Below are 26,040 nucleotides of genomic sequence, written 5' to 3'. Positions count from 1 at the left end.
ATTTTTTGTTTATCCTAACTTAACTTGATTTGCTTCATCAAAATGGGAGAGATTACAATACCCCATGGTAGTTTTGATGTGATTAACCAATTCAAATTAGGTCCTGTTGTGGTTTGATGTCTTATGTCTGAGTGTGTAGCAACTTAGGAGCATAGGAAGTCGAGCAAAAGATGCATCTAGAGAGAAGGATAGCACTGGAGAGAGTCAACAGGTTCGGTGCGTCCAAGGGGCGAGATACTGCAAAAGAGTACGCTGGCGGACGAGAAGGAAGCGCGCGACGTTTCCGAGGGACAAGAAGTCGAAGCGGAAGATGACTCGAGAATGCTAGAAAATGAGTTCAGGTGAGCCTTATTCCAGATGGATGAGATCGCCCAAGTGAGTAGAGCTAGAACGAAGCAGAATTGGAAAGTCAACTCTGATTTGACTGGTGTTCGAGCTCCCAGAGCTATTCTGGGCGCTCAAAGCTGGTCCGGATGGCCAGACAACTTTTGGTGCCCAAGGCACCCCCGAGGAGCCCTCAACTATAGATAACATCTGTAAGGGTCTGGGCACCTAGAGCCAGTCCAGGTGCCAGGACCGGGATAAAGTTTTATCCCAACCCCGTCGCATAGACGTTTATGAGATAATAAGAGTTGCCACGCTGGGGGCACCCAGAGAGGGTCCGACACCCCTGAATGTGCTACATCAGCAAATGGTCATTTTCAATCAGTGGGCTATAAATAGAGCCCTGATCTTCTCCTTTTCGCAGAACACACTCTGTACTTCAAGTTATATTCAGTTCTTCAATTTTGAGCTTCATTTTTGTATATGAGGTTTCTTCGCCTTTGACGTTTCGTTTGAGAAAGAGATTTTCTTACTAAGCTAACTTGCCTTGGAGTAGTAATCCTTTGATTGACAACCAAGTAAATTTGTGTGTCTTGTACTTTTTTTAATTATATTATCACTACAACAAAAATGTTAAAAGACAACACCACAATGACAACGATTTTGTAAAAAACTGTTGTAAATTTAATAAAAGACAATGGTTTTTGATAAAACCGTTGTCTTTGTGCTCTCATAAAATACAAAAGACAACAGTTTTATGAAAACTGTTGTCAATAAGCGATTTCATTTTAAATCAACAACGCATTTTACAACAGTTATCTAAAACCGTTGTCTTTGACTTTATTCTCTCGCCATTTTTCTCTTCAACCGTGTTTTACTTTCCCTCTTTGCCAAAAACTTTTGGCGCCATGTTTTCCCCCTTAGTCTTCTCGAACATTTTCTTTCCCTCTCCTTATACAATCTCTTCATGCTGCGAACCCTTGATGTTTCGCCCTAGTTTCCCCGACCTGATCTCGAGCCGTCGATTCCAATTTTTTGCCTCTTCTTCCAGGCTCCTCCTCACCTCCTCTTCTTATCCTCTTTGCTCTCACCTCTGCATCCCATCGATCACTCCTCCTCTCCTATGGAGTAGAACCCTAATCTCAAGGTAAAGTTTACGATTTCTCATGATTTCTTTGAATTTTGTGTGTTTTTTTAAATTTTTTGGACAGATTTGATTGTCTTTGCTGCAGATCTCACCATGAAGAGGGGGAAATCAAAGACTGACACTCCCAAGAAGGCTAATACGAAGTGAGATTCCGTTTCTCCTTTTAATGTTCTTAGCAGATCGATCGGTGTTGAAAAAGTGTGATTTTGGGAGGGGGGATTTGACGCTTGTTTTCTTCTGTCTAAAGGCTTTTGGTGAAGAAGGGACCGGAACGTGCGGCAAAGAAGCCAAGGAAGTCCAAAGCTGGCAAGGATCCCAACACGCCCAAGAGGTGTTAGAGTGCCTTCTTCGTCTTCATGTGAGATCCTCTCTTATCGGCTCATCGATTTACTTTACCCTTCTTTGTACGTCGTTGCTCACTCGATTATCTCGGCAGGGAAGAATTTCAGAAGACGTTCAAGGAAAAGAACCCTAATAACAAGTCAGTCGCAATGGTTAGATTTCCTCTTCCTTTCCCCTTCAGATCTTTCTACTCCATAATTGATTTTTTTTTCTCTTCGATTTTTTACCACCATAATAAGTGCATCAATTTGATTTGAACATGTTACTAAAGCTGGAGGAGACAAGTGGAAATCTTTGACGGAAGAAGTAAGTAATCAATAGCAACGCATGATTTGCTAATTCAATCGAACACCCTCTTTCTTCCTACTTTTTTTCTTTACTTTTGCATCGGTCAAAGCATATCATTGTTGACAGGGAAAAAGATCTTTTGCATGAGAAGGAGGTGGCTATCAAGCAGCTAAAGTGTGATGGTCTTCAAGGGAACAAAGACAATGATTATATACATTAAGGAAGCATATGTCAAAGTCCTTACAAGGTTGGGTCTAAATTATTTGCTGCTTACTGGATGATAAAGGTAGGATTGTATCAAATATTGATGGTGGCATTATTCAATCTGATGCTAACTTGCAAGTCAACTATTTTGAAGGATGATTCATCTGAAATTAATTTGTTGGTTCAAAGAATTTTGTATCAATGTCTTGTAGCTCCAAAGGTATCATCCACTTTAAATATTGTCTTGGAGTAAAATCTTCATGGATCAATCAGAAGACAAATGTGAGGATGTTGGTGATAAATCAGGTATGGTGGTCATAGTCTTTATTAGTGGTAATGGTTTGCAAAAAGAGTATACTAATTATGCCTACAAAAATTTACAAATGGTTGGTTGGGTTAGATAAACTTCAAACCGCTATATGTGAATATTAGATGATTTGACGCTTAGGGGATCAAGCCTTCTTCCTCTTCGCCTTCATTGCTTGCACGGTAATACTTTATTTGCCTCAAGCACCACCCGGGTTCAACCGCTTTCTGATAGAGTTGTTACGATGAATTAATTTTCATTTATTTCTACACTCTGCTACTGTGTGATCGTCTTTGGGGTTGGAAACACTAGTAACATTAGAAGATAGAGTGTAATTATGTTTGGTGAGCATCCGTTGATATGTTATTATCAATGAAATAATCAAATGCCCATTTGGATTGGTACTTGGAATTATTAAATGTTTGAATCATACATATGAACTTAGATTGTAATTGGATTTATTTGGTTTATTTCTATGCTGAAAATTCTATTGGGGATGAAGGCAAGATGTGGTTTTGCAATAGTTTAGATTATTATTTTTGTTATGATAACTATCATGCAAATATCACTGTTTACTTCTGTTTGTTGTCATGCTTTTGCAAGATTTGTATATCGCCATACCCAATTGTATGTTCATGTCAATGATAGTCATAACAATAGATTAGCATGTTTTTTTTTATCAATTATGCTTGTCCTAACTATTTTTGGTCGGTTATTTGAATCTGATGCCCTTGTTGAGTTCTATGCAAGACTATATCACTAGTAATATTTAAATTATCAATTTTGTTAATTACATTTATTAGTGTATTCTTTGGTACACCTTCTGCTTTAATAGATTCATATGTACTCCATATGCTTGCTAAATTTCAAATTGATGGTATATAGTGAAACTCCTTTGCTTTTAGCGTATGGATAGTAATTGTCTCAAACTAGAATTCAGGAAACATGAAATAAAACTGATGTTATAATTTCTATTATAAACATGATAATATAATTTTAAAGTTGACCTTCTATTCTACAAGTGCTTCTAGTTTGCTTCTTTTAATGTGGGTTTCTGGTGAGATGAACATTTATATTTCCACATCCAGTGCAATTGAAGAAACTCAGGTACTAGGATTATTTAGTACCCCAATAGATAAATAATAGCTAGTTCAACATTTTATACACTAAGTTATATAGGTGCAGCGAAGGCCGACAAGAGGGGGGGTGAATTACTGAAAACAAAAATAAAACTATCCTCCTCGTTCTTTCAACTCAATTAATGCAATAGTAAATAAAATAAAGGCAGAAATTAAAACAGAAACCGAATTTAACCTGGTTACAACCAAGAGGGTTGTTAATCCAGGACAGTAAGAAAGCGCACTTAGAAAATTCTCCTTTGCTGAAGGCGGAGAAGCTTTTTACACTCTAATGGCTCAGAACTATTGCTAGGAAATGCTTACAGAGTTGAATGTAGAAGTTGTAATGAATTTCTAGCTCCAGGGGCCTTTAAATAGCCTCTGGAAATCTGATCTCGAAGGTCCAAGGCGCCTCCAATAGGGGTCCAAGGCGCCTCCAAGGGTGAGCGGATAAAACTTTATCCGCAACTCGAAACGGTCAGTTTGACCTGTTGAAGGCGCCTTCAACAAGGCTGAAGGCGCCTTCAAGCTGGATGCGCCTTCAACAAGCCTGAAGGCGCCTTCAAGCTGGCTGCTCAAATTCCAACTTACTTTCTTCAGCTTCCGACGCTCCGATCTTTTGGGTGATTGCGGCCAACCGGAATAGGGCTCACCCGAACCCAATTCCCGGCCTTCTCCTCGAGCAGCCTTCCGTCCTGGCTTAACGTCCCTCGAACGCCGCGCCGCTCTTCACGCCCACCGGAGTACTCTTCCGCAGCTCTCTCATCCTTCGGATGCACCGAGCCTGTCGGCTCCCTTCCCGTGTCGTCCTTCTCGCTAGCTGCATCTTCCGCCCGACTTCCTGTGCTCCTAAGCTCCTGCATACTCAGATACAGGGATCAAACACAAAGTAGGGCCTAACCAACTTGGTTGATCACATCAAAACTACCACGGGGTCTAACAATCCCCCCCTTTTTGATGTGCATCAACCCAAGTTCAAGTTAGGGTTAAAATAGACATAAATAGTAATTTTAAAGGAAATTACTAAACTAACATATTTAAGCATAAATTTGCAATAAATGAAATTGCAACAACCTTTAGTAAAAAATGTTTAAAAAATATTTTAATTTTTTAATTTTCCTAACTCCCTTTCCTAACTCCCCCTAAACTTGTACCTTTCTCTCCCCATTTGATCACAGCAAAAACGGGGTACCAACAAAAGAATATCAAGTAAATTATTAAGGTAAAAAAAATTCTGAGCAACAATGAATTTTTCAAAAAAATTTCTAAGTGAAATTGAATTTTCAGAAAAATTGTCTAAGCAAAAATAAATTTTTAGAATTTTTCAAAAAAAAAAAATTCTAAGTTAAACTGAATTTTTTTAAAAAAATTCTAAGTCAATAAAAAAATCTAAGTAAACTAAATTTTTGTATGTTTCCCAAAAAATTTCTAAGTCAAATGAAGTTATTTAGAATATTTCTAGGAAAAAAATTTCTAATAAAAATTTCGAAGTTAGAATTTTCAAAAAAAAATTCTAAGTAAAAAAAATGTTTGATAAACTTTCAATGCATTATTTAATTCTTGTTTTTAATTCTTTTTCAGAAAGTTAATTAAACATTTTCTTTCAATATTTTAGCTTCCAGGTTGTGGCGAGGCACTAGGCCTTCTTGGTTATTGGAGCAACAACTACTTTCTTAAACAAAGCTTCCATAAAGAATTTCAATGTTTAATTTTCTCACTATAATCTTTTAACTAAAAGAGAAATTTAAGCTAGCAGTGATTTTGGAACCCAAGAAAGGTTCTTTCCTACAGGGTTGGTCAAAAACTTAGGGGGTACATGATTTTTGGGCACATTTCTAAGTTGACCCTGGTGTTTTCTAATGTACCAATTTAATTTTCCATAAATTCTTAATTTTGATTTAGAAAATTTATTTAAGCATGCATCAGATTTTAATCTTTCAATTTCTAATTTTAATTTGTCATTTTTGGATTTTATTCTATCGTACATTTCCAGTGGACATGCTTTTGCTAATTTCATTTTTAATTCTTTATTTTCTTTTTCTAATTCGCATAAGTCTTTAGAAAGCGATTTAATAAATCGAAAAGATTGAGACGGGGTTAGATTGCGTACCTTACTTACCTGATCTGGTGACGCTCCCCCTTCACTGCTGCTTTCTTCTTCTGATGTTCCTCCCCCTTCATCGATGCTCATCTATGAGCTAGACGTTTCATCTAGCTGATGGTTAGCTAGTAGAGCTACTCCTGAGAATTCTTCGACTTCTGACTCGGAGGATGAAGAGTCGTCCCATGTCGCCTTCAGGTTTTTGTGCTTGGGTCGAGCTAGCTTCTTGCTTTTTTCCTTATCTTTCTGTTTGCTCTTCAACTTTGGGCAATCATCCTTGATGTGCCCATCTTCGTTGCAATTATAGCACCGGACTGTCCTTCCTTTTTTATGACGTTTATTTGACTGCGATCTAAACTTGTTAGATTTAAAAAACTTATTAAAACGTCTTACCATTAACCTAGCTTCGTTTTCGTCGATTGACGCTTCGGAGTCGGGATCGTCCTTTTCAGCTCGTAGGGCAACGTTGAGGTTTGACTTCTCTACTGGTTTTTCTGCAAGTCGAGACTCGTGAAGTTCGAAAGTTGAAAACAAGTTTTCTAAACTACTTACCTCAAAGTCCTTAGAGATGTAGTAAGCATCTACTAAGGACGCCCATTCTGAAGTCCTCGGGAAGGCATTGAGCACGTATCGGATGGAATCCCGGTTGGTTACTTCTTCTCCAAGGTTTGTTAGTTGCGTTATCAGCTCCTTGATTCTCGCTTGGAGTTGCGCTACCTTCTCGCCATTGTTCATTCGGAGGTTTGTTAGTTGTGTCCGGAGGATGTCGCGTCGCGCCAGCTTCGCTTCAGAGGTACCTTCATGAAGCTCCAGGAATTTCTCCCAGAGATCTTTCGCTGAGTCGTAGTTTCCGATCCGACTTACCTCCTGAGGTGGCAGAACGCTGAGGAGGTGGAATTCAGCCTTTCCGTTGGCGATGAAATCGGCTTGCTCCTTCTTGTTCCACGTGTTTTCTTCTTTGTCTTTAGGACCTGCAAAACCATATTTCATAGTAATTAAATATCAAAGTCTGTTTTAAAGAATACCTCCATTTTTCACTTCCATGTAGCGAAATCTCCGTCGAACTTCGGGGGATGGATGTTCGCTCCGGCCATCGTCTTGATCATAGTGCTTCAGTTGGCGATTAGTCCTTCTGAGGCGATCAGGCTCTGATACCAATTGTAGGTGCAGCGGAGGGGGGGTGAATTGCTGAAAACAAAAATAAAACTACCCTCCTCGTTCTTTCAACTCAATTAATGCAATAGTAAATAAAATAAAGACTGAAATTAAAACAGAAACTGAATTTAACCTGGTTACAATCAAGAGGGTTGTTAATCCAGGGCAGTAAGAAAGTCCACTTAGAAAATTCTCCTTTGCTGAAGGCGGAGAAGCCTTTTCACTCTAATGGCTGAGAACTATTGCTAGGAAATGTTTACAGAGTTGAATGTAGAAGTTGTAATGAATTTCTAGCTCCAGGGGCCTTTAAATAGCCTCTGGAAATCTGATCTCGAAGGTCAAAGGCGCCTCCAATAGGGTCCAAGGCGCCTCCAAGGGGTGAGCGGATAAAACTTTATCCGCAGCTCGAAATGATCAGTTTGAACTGTTGAAGGCGCCTTCAACAAGGCTGAAGGCGCCTTCAAGCTGGAGGCGCCTTCAACAAGCCTGAAGGCGCCTCCAAGCTGGCAGCTCAAATTCCAGCTTGCTTTCTTCAGCTTCCGACGCTCCGATCTTTTGGGTGATTGCGGCCAACCGGAATAGGGCTCACCCGAACCCAATTACCGGCCTTCTCCTCGAGCAGCCTTCCGTCCCGGCTTAACGCCCCTCGAACGCCGCGCACGCTCTTCACGCCCACCGGAGTACTCATCCGCAGTTCTCTCGTCCTTCGGACACACCGAGCCCGTCGGCTCCCTTCCCGTGCCGTCCTTCTCGCTAGCTGCGTCTTCCGCTCGACTTCCTGTGCTCCTAAGCTCCTGCACACTCAGACACAGGGATCAAACATAAAGCAGGACCTAACCAACTTGGTTGATCACATCAAAACTACCACGGGGGCTAACAAGTTATTCAATAACACATGGCAACTGTATTACAACATTTCGTTGTAATTTGTTGGGAAAAATTCTAATCCCAATTGGCCCCTCGTGTTTGCATGGGGCTTTTAATGTGACACTCGAAGTTTCATTCATCTCATTTAATCTTTGTTTAGTTATCTCATGACTACAGTTCAGTGTGATTTCTAGTTAAAGTTCTTTCCAATTTAACCTCTGAAGTTTGTATTGTGGGTTTTGATTTAACTAAGTTTAGTTGCCTCATTTTAGCTTCTGTTGTGTTTTTTGTTTTTTTAATGCATGTAGTTCAATGAAATAATGGGTCAAACTTCCGGATCCAGGTTTGGTCTAGAGAAGGACCATAGTGAGTACTTAACCAAATACCAAAGGTTTCATTGATTCAAATGAAACTTGAGGGACTAAATTTAAGTATTCAAACCTCTATCATGATCATGGATATTAGCTAAGTCTCAACCTATTAGGAAGTAAGAAATGACCCCTCTTTCTTCTTTAGAAATCTAGCACATCATATTAATATTTTTTTTTTCTTGTCATCCTGAAGGAAAGTAATCTTCAAGACGTTTAATTGTAATTTAGTTACAACCAAACACAAATCTACATAATGTCAATTTTTTTACTGCATTATCATATTACTACATCTTGATTAGATCGTGTTTCTCTTGGCAGATATTCACAACCGCAAGTACTGCTAGTCTTGATATTGTGAGAATTCTGCGAATGAGCGGATATGGTCTGCTAGTTCTTGGTCCTTCATTGCATTTTTGGTACAATTTTCTCTCAAAAATTCTACCAAAGCAAGACATAATCACCATTCTGAAGAAAATTTTAATTGGGCAAACTACATTTGGTCCTGTAATGGCTGCTGTGTTCTTCTCAGTAAATACATTTTTACAAGGTATATTTGCATTTTTTTTTTCCTATCCAATTGTTCTATTACAATCTTAACCTCACAAAAAAAAATTAAGTTTATATTTTTAAACTAAATAGAAAATAAAGGGTTGACACTTCTTATTTTCTTTTCCTTTTATTTTTTGCTTACCTTTCAGGTGAATCTGGCAATGAGATATTTTCCAGGTTAAATAGAGATTTGATTCAATTCCCACTATTAAATCCAGATTTTTGTACTGGCCTCTATGTGATTTCATTACATTTAAGTTTGTCTCAGTTCAGTTACAGGTAAATTCCTCACTATTTTGTCACTACACAGCATGGTATGGTGAAGATTGGACTTTTTGATGGAGCTAGTATGGGGAAGACTGGATTTATTATGGAACTGATGATCAACAATATTAGAAATGGTTAGCATGAAAGAATCAGCAAGTGAGAAAGAGGAGTCCAATGAAATCCTCAAGTTGAAGATTGTGATGGGACTTGGGTTGACAATAATTAAGTGCAATTCTACATGGCATGAACCACCATTACAAGTTTCTAGTCTTTTGGTTATTGATCATTACTTGTAAATAGAGTTTATTTGTTTATTTGTAATTGGGATAAATTTTATTTGAACATGAGATATGTTTCTTCTTTTGTGATTGTAATTCTTGTATAACTAACATTTTGAATGATATTGACGTGGGAAATATTCTTTCTTAATTATGATTCTTTATTATATATTTAAATTGAAATCAGATATATTGGTATTAAAATATAATAATTTAAAAGACAATGGTTTAAAACCGTTATTGTTGTCTATCACCCTCAAAGACAACGGTTAAAAACCGTTGTCGTAGCCCCAAAAATGGTTGTAGCTGGCAGTACTGTTTTAAAAATGCTCTAAATAACAACGGTTTTAAACCGTTGTCTTTTCATTCAAAGACAGCGGTTTAAAATCATTGCAAAACTGTTGTCTTTTCATTCAAAGACAACGGTTTAAAACCGTTGTCGTAGCCCCCCACTTTAACAACACTGCCAATTACAACGATTTTAAGGGCCTACGACAACGGTTTTTAACCGTTGTCTTTTAATGTTTTTGTTGTAGTATATTCTTTTTCAATTAAGTGTGTAACCATTTTAAAAGCTCGATCGAATTGAGAAAGGTATCTTATTATTATTATTATTTTTTTTTGCAAAGCAATTCACTCCCTCTTGCCGACCGCAAGGGACCAACAGTTTGTATGACCGTGTGGCCTTGTGACAGAGGATATTTATTTAAGCGGACTTTCTAAAGTGTTCCTCTTGGAAGAAGGCTAATTCTCTATAAGGGGATTACTAATTAGAGGTTAATAAGATTTTTTCCAATTTAGTGTTATGAAGTAAATTGCGTAATCTAGACTGTATGACCTAAGGGCTCTCATGTGACATGGGGTATCCCTTTAACCAGACTTTCTATATTACCTCTTTTCTTAATACCATTGAAATTGATGTAAATATGCTCATTATAGTTTAACGGGGTTCCCATAATTTAATATTAGCAAGTAACTTGTCTAATCTAGACTATATGACTGAAGGACCCTTATGTGATAGGGGGTATCCATTTAACCACTATGTTACATTTTTACTTAATAATATTAAAAATGGTATAAATACTCCAGTGCAACCTTCGTGGCTTCATATTGGTAATTTATCTAGAATCCCTACAAGAATGAAAACATAGAGGTGAGGAAGTGAACAATACATATAACATCAACTAACATCACAATGAAACCAAAATCCTAGAATCATTTCCCCAAATTAATTCCTCTTTCTTTAATCATTTCTTTCACTAGGTCTCTCTCTCTCTCACTCTTTCATTCTCTTAAGCACACTTTATAATGACCACTCTTCTTACTACTACTACTACTACTCTCTAAGGGTGACCGTTACTTACCTACTGACTCTACTTAACTGGTATGATCGAAACCATGAGAAGTCCTTACCGAAAAATTTCGACAGAATCTCCCCTGTATCGGTGACCATAAACTGAGATACAAACATAGTATATGTAACACCCACAAAATTATAAGATAAGTATATGGGGGTTAGTTGCTTTAGAACATAGAGGTAAAAAGAATCAAAAGAAGAAATAAAAAAAAAAAAAGAGGTGAAGGTTTGAACCTTGAACCTCTCACAAAGGATAGAAATAAAACTATGTATGATAACCACTAGGATAATGAATAATATGTGAATGGGAAATGATGTGAATTATAGTTAAAAGTAAAGATAAAAATTTAGTGAGGAAACAAGAGAAAATGAAATAGCCTTCTTCCTCTTGTTTACCTCTTGGTTAAGAAAAGGAGTAACAAAAGACAAGTTGTCTTTCTCCCTTTTTCTTCTCTATTTTAGTGGGGTTTAAGGGGATAATGAAGAGAAGAGTTAAGGGGAAGGGATGAAGACATATTCTCATTAGAAAAATACATGCATGTATTAAGGAGGAGAGGAAGCAAAGTTCACCTTTGTAACTTCCACCCACTTAGCATAAAAAGGAAAGGAACTAAAGGATTTCATTTTTTTTTCCTTCTCCCTCACCCTTGCCGAGACTAGAAGCCTCCTCCCTCATCTCCACAAGCCAAGTTTAGGTTTCTCTCTAAGAGAAAACTAAACTACAAGAAGGAGCCTTCAAGGTGTACCCTTCCAAGCAAGATAAAAATCAAGAGGAGTGCTAGAAGAAGAAGCTCCCTTCTTCCTCTTCACCAAGGGTACCAATTCTTTAAAGATTAACAAGTGAACACTATCTAAGCTTCCCCTCACCTGTGGTACAATAGTTTATACGGTTTTTCCATGGAAATAGATCGCTTAAAAACCTAGGACTTGCTTTGAGAAAATTCGGCCAAAAACAAGAAGAAGAGTTTAAGAAAGTTGTAATTAGATATGCTTACTATTTTTCTTGTGACATGTCTTTTATGTAAGAGGTTAATCTAAGTTTTCCATGCTAGAATAAATAATGAAAAACTAGATCCATAAGCCTTAGACTCTCGGCCAAGCATGAACAAGAAGACTAGGTAAGTTAAGACTCAAACTAAGCATGTTTCCTTATTCTTTTGTTATGTACCCTATGATAATGATGTTGTTAACCTTTTCTCTTACTTGTATGTTGTTTGAAACTCCATTTCCATGCTCATGAGTATTTGGCCATATAAGAAGTAAAGGCCTTGAAGAGTTTTAAAACTAAGACTAAGCATGTTAAGATTTTTCCTAAGACAAGATATGAAGCTAAATGTTATGACATGATTGTATGTTAGTTATGAATCTTATTCCATGCCTATGAAGGTTCGGTTATGATGAGATTTGAATGCCTAGGAAAGTTGAAACCAAGGCTAGGAGGCTCATGACTTCTTGATTAAACAATATGAAACTAGTTGATGATTTTATGGTTGCTTGTTACATAGAATTTTGGTTATATAAAACTTTCGGCCACACCAAGTTTTAAGGCTAGGATGTGTAGATCTTTTTAACTATGTTTACTCATGTTGTTCCTTGTTATGATGCCATGAAAAATTGTGTAGGGTTTCCATGCTTTTAGGCCATATGAAAAACAAAACCAAGCTCATATGTTTCGGCCACTTTTGGATTAAAGGCCTAGGAAAACTTAGAAACCACCTTATATATGTTCATGATGTTTCTTGTGGTAAGTACTATGAAAGGTAGTTGTGTTTTCCATGCTTTTATGCCACAAGAAATTTAGTTCATACTTGATAGGTTTCGGCCAAGACTAGAGTAAGGCCTAGAGAAATTTTGAAACCAACTTACATATGTTCATGATGTTTCTTGTGGTAAGTACTATGAAATGTAGTGTGGTTACCATGCTCTTATGCCATTAAAAACCTAGTTCCATGAGTTATAGGTTTCGGCCACCTTGAGTTAAGGGGTCTAGGAAGTTTGAAATTTTAAACAAGCATGCTTATGTTGTTCCTCATGAAAATGTATAACATGTTGGCTTAAGGTTCAACACTTCCATGCTACTTGTAACCTAGAATGAGACAAGCTAGGGTTCGGCCATGATAAGATTAGGAGCTTAAGAAACTTAGAACCCAAACTAAATATGCTTAAGTAGTTCCCTATGAAATATGATAGGATATGAGTTTAGGGTTTACATGTTTGCTTGTTGCTTAGAACTTGATTTCTCTTCATGAAAGGTTTCGGCCATGAAATAATTGGAAACCTAGGAGGGCTTAAAATTTAGGTTAACATGCTTATGACCTTTCTTATGTTAGTATGTGAAGATACCATGAGGTTTTTATGTTTGTATGTGGTCTAGAGATCATATGGACCTTTCATGACTTTCGGCCATATGGGTTTAGTGACTAGATATACCTCACATGCTATGAAGAGATGATATTAAATGATTCCATGAATGGTTATGTCTTTTTATGATATGTGTTATGTTCTTTCATGTATGCTTATGACCCATGTATGTGCTATGTGCTCAAACATGCTTACTTTATGACATGATAAAATGATACGTTCGTTATGCAAGCCTATGATTCATGCATGTGCTGTGTGCCCAAATATGCATGCTTTATGATAAGTTATATGTTCATGATGTATGTTATGATTCATGCATGTGCTGTGTGCCCAAATATGCATGTTTTATGATATGTTAAGAAATATGATACGCATGAAATGATAAGAACTATGATATGTAAGTCATGCTACTTTACTTTATGTATGGCTTGTACCAAGGGTGGGCTCCATAAGCGCCCCGGGATCGATGAACTAAGAAACGAGCCTCGTTAGGGATGAGCTCCTAAGTGTCCCTAGGTCGAAGGACTAAGAAACGAGCCTAGTATGTATGCCTTGTAGGGTTCAAGATTTGCTACCTTGGACCTACATAGGACGCGCGCATTTATGTATGTGGTACAAGCCGGGGCCCTAATCATGTTGAGATTATGTTTAAGTATATATTGTATAAGTTTTCAAAAGACATGTTGCATATGTTGCATGATATATGTTTAGGGATTTACCATGCTTATACTCTATGATTATGCCATGCTAGTTATGATGATGTTATGCTATGACCGGATACGTTTGATGATCATGTTATGTTATGCCATGATACTTTATGTTATGTTATGATATGCCATGATATGCTCTTGACATGATACAATTGCCTTTATGCATATGACTTGTGATTTTAATATGCTTGTTGGTTTTTGTGAGTAGGAAAAGAACTTGCTGAGCCATGAGTGCTCACAGCTTACTTTCTTGTACCACAGATAAAGGCAAGGAATGGATGTACTAGGGGAGCAGCAGGAGGGGCTAGAAGGATGTGTGCGGTAGTGGACTGGCTAAAAGAAATGACCTGCTTTTGTTTAATAAGAAATTTGCCTTGTTGATGTTTTTACTTTATGACTCCATGACCTTAAGTATGTGTTTGGGTATTAAGGCCCAAAATTTATGATAGATATACTATGTGGATCTTTTATGTCTATTGTGATTTTTAAGTAAGAAAAGGTTTTTAAATTCTCTAAGTAAGACTTCCGCTGTGTTAAGTATGTATGTGTGACAAGGTAACCCCCGTCGCCTTAGCAGGAGGGGCGGGGCGTTACAGTTTGGTATCAGAGCCAGGTTAGCCATTCCACTACACACATGTCAAGCCTCCATCCTGCCGCTCCAAGTAAGATTTTATATGCTTAATGTAAATTTTTTTTTTTTTTATGCTTTAATATTCTGCATGTTTATTTATTCTTGATTTAGCTAATTTAATTTTTTTGATGCTTTAATATTCTGCATGTTTATTTATTCTTGATTTAGCTAATTTAATTTTTGATGCTTTAATATTATGCATGATTACTTATTCTTGATTTAGTTAATTTAATTTTTGATGCTTTGATATTATGCATGTTTAGTTATTCTTGATTTAGATAATTTAATTTTTGATGCTTTAATATTCTGCATGTTTACTTATTCTTTGATTTAGTTTAAATTAATTTTTGTTAATACTCTAATATTCTGCATGTTTAATTATACTTTGAGTTAGGATAGATATGCATGATGGTAGGATAGGAATAGTAATAACCTTATGACGGCAAATAGGGATAACGATAATTTGTTATTGTTTAATGAAGATAAACATGGCTAGGAGACGTACTACCCGAGCAGACGAGGCAATCACTCCACCAGATCTGACTCAAGTAGTCACCGACCTTCAACGTCAGATCACAGAACAACAACAGTTGATAACGACCTTGATGGGTCAACTAGGAACCCCTACCACCCCACCAGTAGTTCAGAACGCAGTGCCCGTCGTACCAATAGTTGCACCAGTACCACCGGTAGCCCCTGCCCCAGTGATTCGACAAGAGACTTACTTGATACAGTGGTTGAGGCTGAAACCGGAGAACTTCTCGGGTACTTGCGAGCTGTGGGATGCCCAGGCCTGGTTCAAGACAGTGGAAAGCACCGTGGAACTTTTGGACTGGCCTGAATCAGAGAAGACAAAAATGTGTATCTTTCTGCTTCTCCGGAGATGCGAGAATGTGGTGGGAAAGAGTTAAAGCGAAGAGGCAAATTAATCTGATGAATTGGACGGACTTCGAGACAGAGTTCTTCGAAGAATTCTTTCATACGCAAGTGACGAACCGGCATTACGACGAGTTTACAGAGTTCCGGCAAGGTGACTTATCCGTGAACGAAGCAGTAAAGCGCTTCAACCGTCTAGCACGCCTTTGTCCTGAATTAGTGCGTACAGAGAGAGAAAGGGTCAGACTAATGCTGAAGATGCTTCGACCCGAGATAGCACTGAACGTGGTCGGCGGAGTTAATAGACCGCAGACTACAAAGGAATTAGTCAGCAGTGCACTGATTACGGAGCACTATCAGAAAGCAATGAAGGAGAATAAAGGTCAGACACAAGCCGAGGGACAGAAACCCCAGAATACCAAAACAGGCTGGAAAGGAATTTCTACCGGAAAAAGAAAGCAGTGGGACAATGCAAAAAGTGGGTCAGTAAATAAGCAACCGAGATATTCCCAGTGTTCTATTTGTGGGAAGCTGCATTCTGGATTATGTCACAAAGGTACAAGAAAGTGCTATAATTGTGGACAGGAAGGACATTTGGCCAGAGAATGTCCTACTCAGATGCAGACACCATTCCAGCAGAACAACCAGAACAGGGGTGCGCCTTCACAGCTACACCAGATGCAAACGGCTATAGAAGGGACTTCGATCAACCAAGGGAGGTTGGAAGCCCCGCCAACGACAACGAATGCCAGGGTTTTTGCGATTACTAATGAAGATGCAGCGAACGCCTCTACCGTCGTTACAGGTAATATGCGTATTTTTAATCAGCATGCTTTAGTATTATTTGATACTGGGGCGACACACTCGTTCGTCTCAACACCATTTACAAGGAAATTAGGCATACCACCTCAAACCCTAAATAGTACATTCTTAACAACCCTACCATCCAGGGAAGTTATGCCATCGGATCAAATGCTGCGGGTCGTACCTATTCGAATCGCAGACAGAGAACTCTACTGCAATCTGATAGTACTTGACATGCGGGATTTTGACAATATACTGGGCATGGACTTCTTGAGCAAGTATGGCACCTCAATTGAGTGTCGTAATAAGAAGGTAGTCTTCCGACCTGAAGCTGAACCGATGTTTGAATTTATTGGGGAATCTAGGAAAGAAACTGAAAGATTCTTATCAATGGTAAGGGCACAAAGTATGGTAGACAAAGGTTGTAATGGATTTCTAGCACACATGGTTGACACAAGACCAGCCGGAAGCCATAAACTAGAAGAGGTCAGAGTAGTATGCGACTATCTGGAAGTATTTCCTGATGAACTACCGAGATTAGCACCTGATAGAGAAATAGAATTTACGATTGAAGTAGTTCCGGGCACTAAACCAATTTCTAAAGCACCTTACCGGATGGCACCAACTGAGTTGAAGGAGCTTCAAGAACAGCTACGAGAATTACTTGACAAGGGACTTATTCGCCCTAGTCACTCTCCATGGGGAGCTCCGGTATTGTTTGTGAAAAAGAAGGATGGGTCTATGCGAATGTGTATAGATTACCGAGCACTAAACAACGCGACAATCAAGAACAGATACCCCCTTCCGCAGATCGATGATCTGTTTGACCAATTGAAGGGAGCAACTGTCTTCTCAAAGATTGACTTAAGGTCCGGCTATCATCAAGTAAAAGTGAAACAAGAGGACATACCAAAGACAGCCTTTCGAACAAGATACGGGCATTATGAGTTTGTAGTTATGCCCTTCGGAGTGACAAATGCCCCTGCTGTATTCATGGATCTGATGAATCGGGTATTTGCGGCATATCTCGACAAATTCGTGATTGTCTTCATTGACGATATTCTCATCTACTCGAGAACTCAAGAAGAGCATGCCGAACACCTAAATACAGTATTGCAAATTCTTCGAGAAAAATAACTATATGCGAAATTCTCCAAATGTGAGTTCTGGCTCGATCAAATATCATTCTTGGGTCATATTATCTCCAAGGACGGAGTAATGGTAGATCCGAATAAGATTGAGGCTGTAAGCAACTGGAATAGGCCAAAGAACGCCAGTGAAGTCAGAAGCTTTCTCGGGCTAGCGGGCTACTACAGGAAGTTTGTAGAGGACTTCTCCAAAATAGCAGCCCCGATGACCCTTCTCACCAAGAAAAATAAAAAGTATGAATGGACGAACGACTGCGAGAAAAGTTTTACGGAACTGAAACGGAGACTGACCAGTGCTCCGATTCTTACTCTTCCGGAAAGCAAGAAGGACTTTGATATGTATAGCGATGCTTCCTTCTTAGGACTCGGAGCTGTACTCATGTAAGATGGCAAAGTCATTGCCTATGCCTCTAGACAACTCAAAGAACATGAAAGGAATTACCCCGTTCATGATTTAGAGCTAGCAGCGGTGGTCTTCGCTCTAAAGACATGGAGGCATTACTTATATGGGGCTCAGTGCAGGATTTAAACAGACCACCAGAGTCTAAAATATTTCTTCACGCAGAAAGACCTAAATATGAGACAACGCAGATGGCTCGAGCTAGTCAAGGACTATGATTGCGAGATCTTTTATCACCCTGGTAAAGCAAACAAGGTAACCGATGCACTCAGCAGGAAGTCCGGCACTACTTGACGAAGCTATTTTAAGTTCGAGGATGAACTTTCTATGAGGTATGGGGTACTGTAACACCTACAAAATTATAAGATAAGTATATGGGGGTTAGTTGCTTTAGAACATAGAGGTAAAAAGAATCAAAAGAAGAAATAAAAAAAAAAAGAGGTGAATGTTTGAACCTTGAACCTCTCACAAAGGATAGAAATAAAACTATGTATGATAACCACTAGGATAATGAATAATATGTGAATGGGAAATGATGTGAATTGTAGTTAAAAGTAAAGATAAAAATTTAGTGAGGAAACAAGAGAAAATCAATTAGCCTTCTTCCTCTTGTTTACCTCTTGGTTAAGAAAAGGAGTAACAAAAGACAAGTTGTCTTTCTCCCTTTTTCTTCTCTATTTTCGTGGGGTTTAAGGGGATAATGAAGAGAAGAGTTAAGGGGAAGGGATGAAGACATATTCTCATTATAAAAATACATGCATGTATTAAGGAGGAGAGGAAGCAAAGTTCACCTTTGTAACTTCCACCCACTTAGCATAAAAAGGAAAGGAACTAAAGGATTTCATTTTTTTTCCCTTCTCCCTCACCCTTGCCGAGACTAGAAGCCTCCTCCCTCATCTCCACAAGCCAAGTTTAGGTTTCTCTCTAAGAGAAAACTAAACTACAAGAAGGAGCCTTCAAGGTGTACCCTTCCAAGCAAGATAAAAATCAAGAGGAGTGCTAGAAGAAGAAGCTCCCTTCTTCCTCTTCACCAAGGGTACCAATTCTTTAAAGATTAACAAGTGAACACTATGTAAGCTTCCCCTCACCTGTGGTACAATAGTTTATATGGTTTTTCCATGGAAATAGATCGCTTAAAAACCTAGGACTTGCTTTGAGAAAATTCGGCCAAAAACAAGAAGAAGAGTCTAAGAAAGTTGTAATTAGATATGCTTACTATTTTTCTTGTGACATGTCTTTTATGTAAGAGGTTAATCTAAGTTTTCCATGCTAGAATAAATAATGAAAAACTAGATCCATAAGCCTTAGACTCTCGGCCAAGCATGAACAAGAAGACTAGGTAAGTTAAGACTCAAACTAAGCATGTTTCCTTATTCTTTTGTTATGTACCCTATGATAATGATGTTGTTAACCTTTTCTCTTACTTGTATGTTGTTTGAAACTCCATTTCCATGCTCATGAGTATTCGGCCATATAAGAAGTAAAGGCCTTGAAGAGTTTTAAAACTAAGACTAAGCATGTTAAGATTTTTCCTAAGACAAGATATGAAGCTAAATGTTATGACATGATTGTATGTTAGTTATGAATCTTATTCCATGCCTATGAAGGTTCGGTTATGATGAGATTTGAATGTCTAGGAAAGTTGAAACCAAGGCTAGGAGGCTCATGACTTCTTGATTAAACAATATGAAACTAGTTGATGATTTTATGGTTGCTTGTTACATAGAATTTTGGTTATATAAAACTTTCGGCCACACCAAGGTTTAAGGCTAGGATGTGTAGATCTTTTTAACTAAGTTTACTCATGTTGTTCCTTGTTATGATGCCATGAAAAATTGTGTAGGGTTTCCATGCTTTTAGGCCATATGAAAAACAAAACCAAGCTCATATGTTTCGGCCACTTTTGGATTAAAGGCCTAGGAAAACTTAGAAACCACCTTATATATGTTCATGATGTTTCTTGTGGTAAGTACTATGAAAGGTAGTTGTGTTTTCCATGCTTTTATGCCACTAGAAATTTAGTTCATACTTGATAGGTTTCGGCCAAGACTAGAGTAAGGCCTAGAGAAATTTTGAAACCAACTTACATATGTTCATGATGTTTCTTGTGATAAGTACTATGAAATGTAGTGTGGTTACCATGCTCTTATGCCATTAAAAACCTAGTTCCATGAGTTATAGGTTTCGGCCACCTTGAGTTAAGGGGTCTAGGAAGTTTGAAATTTTAAACAAGCATGCTTATGTTGTTCCTCATGAAAATGTATAACATGTTGGCTTAAGGTTCAACACTTCCATGCTACTTGTAACCTAGAATGAGACAAGCTAGGGTTCGGCCATGATAAGATTAGGAGCTTAAGAAACTTAGAACCCACACTAAATATGCTTAAGTAGTTCCCTATGAAATATGATATGATATGAGTTTAGGGTTTACATGTTTGCTTGTTGCTTAGAACTTGATTTCTCTTCATGAAAGGTTTCGGCCATGAAATAATTGGAAACCTAGGAGGGCTTAATTAAAATTTAGGTTAACATGCTTATGACCTTTCTTATGTTAGTATGTGAAGATACCATGAGGTTTTTATGTTTGTATGTGGTCTAGAGATCATATGGACCTTTCATGACTTTCGGCCATATGGGTTTAGTGACTAGATATACCTCACATGCTATGAAGAGATGATATTAAATGATTCCATGAATGGTTATGTCTTTTTATGATATGTGTTATGTTCTTTCATGTATGCTTATGACCCATGTATGTGCTATGTGCTCAAACATGCTTACTTTATGACATGATAAAATGATACGTTCGTTATGCAAGCCTATGATTCATGTATGTGCTATGTGCCCAAATATGCATGCTTTATGATAAGTGATATGTTCATGATGTATGTTATGATTCATGCATGTGCTGTGTGCCCAAATATGCATGTTTTATGATATGTTAAGAAATATGATACGCATGAAATGATAAGAACTATAATATGTAAGTCATGCTACTTTACTTTATGTATGGCTTGTACCAAGGGTGGGCTCCATAAGCGCCCCGGGGTCGATGAACTAAGAAACGGGCCTCGTTAGGGATGAGCTCCTAAGTGCCCCTAGGTCGATGGACTAAGAAACGGGCCTAGTATGTATGCCTTGTAGGGTTCAAGATTTGCTACCTTGGACCTACATAGGACGCGCACATTTATGTATGTGGTACAAGCCGGGGCCCTAATCATGTTGAGATTATGTTTAAGTATATATTGTATAAGTTTTCAAAAGACATGTTGCATATGCTGCTTGATATATGTTTAGGGATTTACCATGCTTATACTCTATGATTATGCCATGCTAGTTATGATGATGTTATGCTATGACCGGATACGTTTGATGATCATGTTATGTTATGCCATGATACTTTATGTTATGTTATGATATGCCATGATATGCTCTTGACATGATACAATTGCCTTTATGCATATGACTTGTGATTTTAATATGCTTGTCGGTTTTTGTGAGTAGGAAAGGAATTTATTGAGCCATGAGTGCTCACAGCTTACTTTCTTGTACCACAGATAAAGGCAAGGAATGGATGTACTAGGGGAGCAGCAGGAGGGGCTAGAAGGATGTGTGCGGTAGTGGACTGGCTAAAAGAAATGACCTGCTTTTGTTTAATAAGAAATTTGCCTTGTTGATGTTTTTACTTTATGACTCCATGACCTTAAGTATGTGTTTGGGTATTAAGGCCCAAAATTTATGATAGATATGCTATGTGGATCTTTTATGTCTATTGTGATTTTTAAGTAAGAAAAGGTTTTTAAATTCTCTAAGTAAGACTTCCGCTGTGTTAAGTATGTATGTGTGACAAGGTAACCCCCGTCACCTTAGCAGGAGGGGCGGGACGTTACAGTATACATCAGCCACAGGTGGCTGGAACATATAACAAACTCTCACGCAATTTAATAAGTATCAAACACTACTCACATCACAAATAACCCAAACGTACATACATACTAAACTAAGTACATCTTAGCATGTAATCTAGAACAACAATAATCTCAAATAACATGAATCTTAAAGTACAACTTCAAAAGTTTCTTAATCACTAAAATGCGGAAAACTCAATAACATCCCAAGTCTCTCCCATAGTCCTGGCATCACACATCATCGAACACCTCCTCGTCGCCTTCCTTTGCTAAAACTTTTCCTTTCCTGTATCTACAATAAGAGGAAATGCAATCTATAAGCAAAATGCTTAGTAAGCTCTATCTAACTCACAAAAATCTCGATATGCATGTACATATATCTATAACATGAACTAACTGAATGCTTACTGAAGACTAATCATGCTCATCTAATAGTAAAGGAATCAAACAGGCTAAAATGCTAAACTTGTAAAGCTACTCATGCTCTTCTAATAGTAAAGAACAATAAACTAATCTAAATAACATGCTAGCATAAAAGAAAACTCAACTTGCTGATTTTAAAACAAAGGGAAACTTAATTCATTTGTCCTAAACTTATTCTTTTATCTCACTTGTTTAAAACTTATTCTTTAATACTTTTATACTTATGTGAAACTTATTTTACTTGTTCAAAAACTTATACTTATAATACTTCAAAATAAGAATCAACTTCTCTTGGGCCCAGACATAGTACCATCTTATGCGCGTTCCCTAATAGGTTGGGGTAGCGAGCCACCAATCCTAAAAGAGCATATCTCGGTCTACCAAGGCCAAAACCTCGGAACTGAACACTTGAATTTGTTTAACGACAACCTCGAAAGTTGGGTACTAGCCTCTTCAAAGTAAAATATCTTAATTACTTCTTCTTTAAATGTCTTGACATTTTAATAAACACCTTGTGTGCCAAAATCCCTAAAGTCTTGACTTTGGGATCTACTTAAGGCCTTGGCCTTTTTATTTCTTTTCTTTATCTTCCTTATACTTTTTTTAAACTCAAAAATACTGTTAGGGTATTTTTCCATATGCATCTATAAGTGAAATCAACTAGGTAACACACAATCATGCATATTTAAGGGAAATCTAAAGCCTTGTTCTACAATGCTATCCATAAACTATCTATTAGCAAAATCTGCACTACTAAAGAAACTAAATACTTAAAGCAAATCTTCACTACAATGCTTAACAAAATTCTGTACTGCAATGCTTAACAGAAATCTGCATTTGCAATGTTAAATAAAAATCTGCACACTAATGCTTAATAAAAATCTGCACACTAATACTTAATAAAAATCTGCACTAAAATTATGCACTACAAGGAGATCTAAACTGCATTAAAATTCTGCACTACATTAAAATTCTACACTTCAAGGAGATCTAAACTGCACTAAAATTCTCACATGGCAATTATAAACCTAGAATTTTAGAATTCTAGTAACCGGCTGAGACCAAATGGAATCCTTGATATTGACACATCCAAGTACTTTAATTCTGAACATCAATTATGCCATTAAACTTAAGGTCAGAAAGGAATTCTCAGTATAAAATCTATATTGATCAATATATAAATCTCTTTTCTCATCTTCTAAACTAAACTTCTACTCTAAACTTACTACTTGCATATCTAAATTACTCACATACTTCTCACCTGTTAAATTCATTACCTCAATTCAAATCATCTTTAGTCTTAATACATGATATTCACCAAAACAACATATTACATATGCTCATCTTCACTCTTTCATCCACACTTCTGCACTAAAGAGATTACACTACCTACTTCATCATAAAATAAACCAAAATCACTGCCGGATCAACCTCCAATTAACCTAATAAACCAATACTTAATCCAAGCCATTCTATGTTCATTGCCTAATAGTAAAACAAAGGGAAGCTAAAAGCTTAAAGAAAAATCTAACTATATACTTGGAATAAAAGGCAGTTCGTTGCATAGATATATATATAAACTAAAACTGAAAATCTACATCTGAAATGTTTTCATGAAATCTGAACTAACATGCTAAACTTAAAACTATAACTGCAGGTTAAAAGATCACTAACAAAGAATCTAGTAGCATGTTAAACAATTGATAACAAAAGGGTCTAATTAAGCCACAGTAAACAAACAAAAGAAACCGAAGTGCTACTAATAAGGAGAAATTGTCACTAAAAACCTAAATTCGAATCTATTCTTCGTGCTTACTGCCTAGAACAACAAAAGACCGAAATCCAGCTACAAAGCTTGAGGTAACTACCCACATACTTGAACTTTATCATTCATGATTCTTCTTTGGAAATCACGGCAGCAAACCCATCACAATAACGTTCACAGTATAATTTGAAAATAAGAAGAAGCAAGGTCCAAAACCTAATCCAAACAAAAGCCCCTTCCATCTTCTTTAAAAACTCACGACAGTAATAGAAAGACTATAAACTAAATGCTTAATATTAGAAGGTTGTGCAAGCTTATTATAAACATGCATGCTATTCTTAACCTCTTCCAAAACCTAATTCTATACATAAAGCACCCATCTTTAACAAAATCTTCAACCTCATGCTATAGCAGCCCTAAAGAACTACTATTAATACACGGCAGCCCTAAACCAAGATTAAAGGGCATTAACTTATCCCTTTTGCATATTCAAATTAAGCTAGAGTCGTTGGGATACACGGCAGCCCTATAACACCATTTTTAATACACGACAGCCCTAAAAACCAATAGATGATATATATAAATATACTACCCAACTTAGCATGATAAGTGTCACATAGACCAACTAATCCAATGATTTCATAGGACAAGCAAAGCCTCTTTAACCATGTTACAACAGAACATAAAGGAGCAAATAAAACTCGAAACTACTAAGTAGGTTCTGTATAGCATATTCCGAAAGCAAAGAAGGATACTAAAGCCCTATGAACCATCTTGTACAGCATGTTCCGGAATCAAACAGGAAATCTAAATACTTAGCAAATCCGAAATTCTTGTACGGCACATTCTGAAAACAAACGAATGCCTAGCAACCAAAATTCTTGTACAGCATGTTCCGAAACAAAGAAGGAATGAGCAAGTTAATCCGAATCAAAGAAGGAAACTAAAACCTAAATTCAAATATGTCCTTCATGCCTAAACTGAACTAATCCTTCTCTTCTTTCTTTAGGGTTCACGGCAGCAAGCAAAACCAAGAATCTTCACGGCAAAACTCAAGAAAACAAGGAAACACCAAAGCAAATTCGAAACTACTCTTACCACAGGTGAGTAGCAACTTACCATGCGGTTTCTTGGACTTACAGCCGAGGAAGAGGGCTCAAACGCTTCTAGGGTTTCGGTTGCTTGCAGTTTTCGGTGGCTTCTTTGTGTTACCGAGCTCCCCTCGTCGAGGTGGTCACGCACGGGTGAAGACCGACCGAAAAAAGCCTTTCGTCGGCGCCGGAGACCAAGCCCTAACGCGGTTTCGTCTTCGCCTGAGAGAGGAAAAAATCGCCGTCGGGAGAGGAAAGGGAAAACGGGATTTAGGGGTTCGGGAAAAGAAATTAAATCTTTATACTTAGGGTTATTTTCGGTTCCAACTATAGCTTATATATATATTGTTCCCTACTTGATTAACAAAACTCCCGTGGAACACTTAGTTGGCTGCGTTCTGCTTAAGGCTCGGCTCGTGGGTTCAAATCTCGGCTGCAACCCTTTTTTCCTATTATTTCCTGTTATTATCTTCTACTACTTATATAAATTCCGTTCTCTATATGTTCACGAAAAGGTCGCGGAACAGTTGGCTAGTTGGATTCGGTTAAGGCTCGGTTTAGGTCTGAGGTCCATGGTTCGAATCTTGGCTTCAACATTATTTTTGTCGGACCTTCTTTCATTTAGTAAAAATACCAAACGACCTCCAAAATTTGCATAGAAATACTCTAAAAAATTTTAAAAATCTCTAAAATATTTCTATAGCATTTATAAATATTTTTAAATTACTTTTGGGACTCGAAATGAGGAAATTTGGGTTGTTATACACTTGACTTCACACAACTTTTGATCATCTAGATAACTTGCTTTGTGAACTTAACTAGTGTTTAATCAACATTCTCTATGGATCGATATTTTTATTACTTGACAACATAACCGTATACTTGCGGGTAGACAATATATTTTTGGCACTGTTGTCAGGGACTATTTTCGATTGAAATTAGTTGACTCACAATTTAATTACTCTAGACTTCCTTCTTCTTGTTGTTAATAAATTCTACATTTTCTTCCTTGTTTTTAATTATATATTTTTATTTTTTACCATTTAAATTTTGCATTCTAATTTTTCTAATAATTTTATTTTGTAGGTGATTGTGATTGTTTCCAAAATCCTACTATTTTTTTTTACAAGATCTAATAAGCATTGACATGGAAAATAGACCTTTGATAGACTTATTCACACTTATATCTCTAAGAGCAAGATCTCCCATTGCGCTACCTCAAATTGATGCTAACAACTTTCAACTTAA

Source organism: Zingiber officinale, chromosome 4B (assembly GCF_018446385.1).
Source record: "Zingiber officinale cultivar Zhangliang chromosome 4B, Zo_v1.1, whole genome shotgun sequence".
Classification (NCBI taxonomy): Eukaryota; Viridiplantae; Streptophyta; class Magnoliopsida; order Zingiberales; family Zingiberaceae; genus Zingiber; species Zingiber officinale.
The sequence above is the reverse complement of the archived record's forward strand: the minus strand, read 5'-3'. Positions refer to the sequence as shown.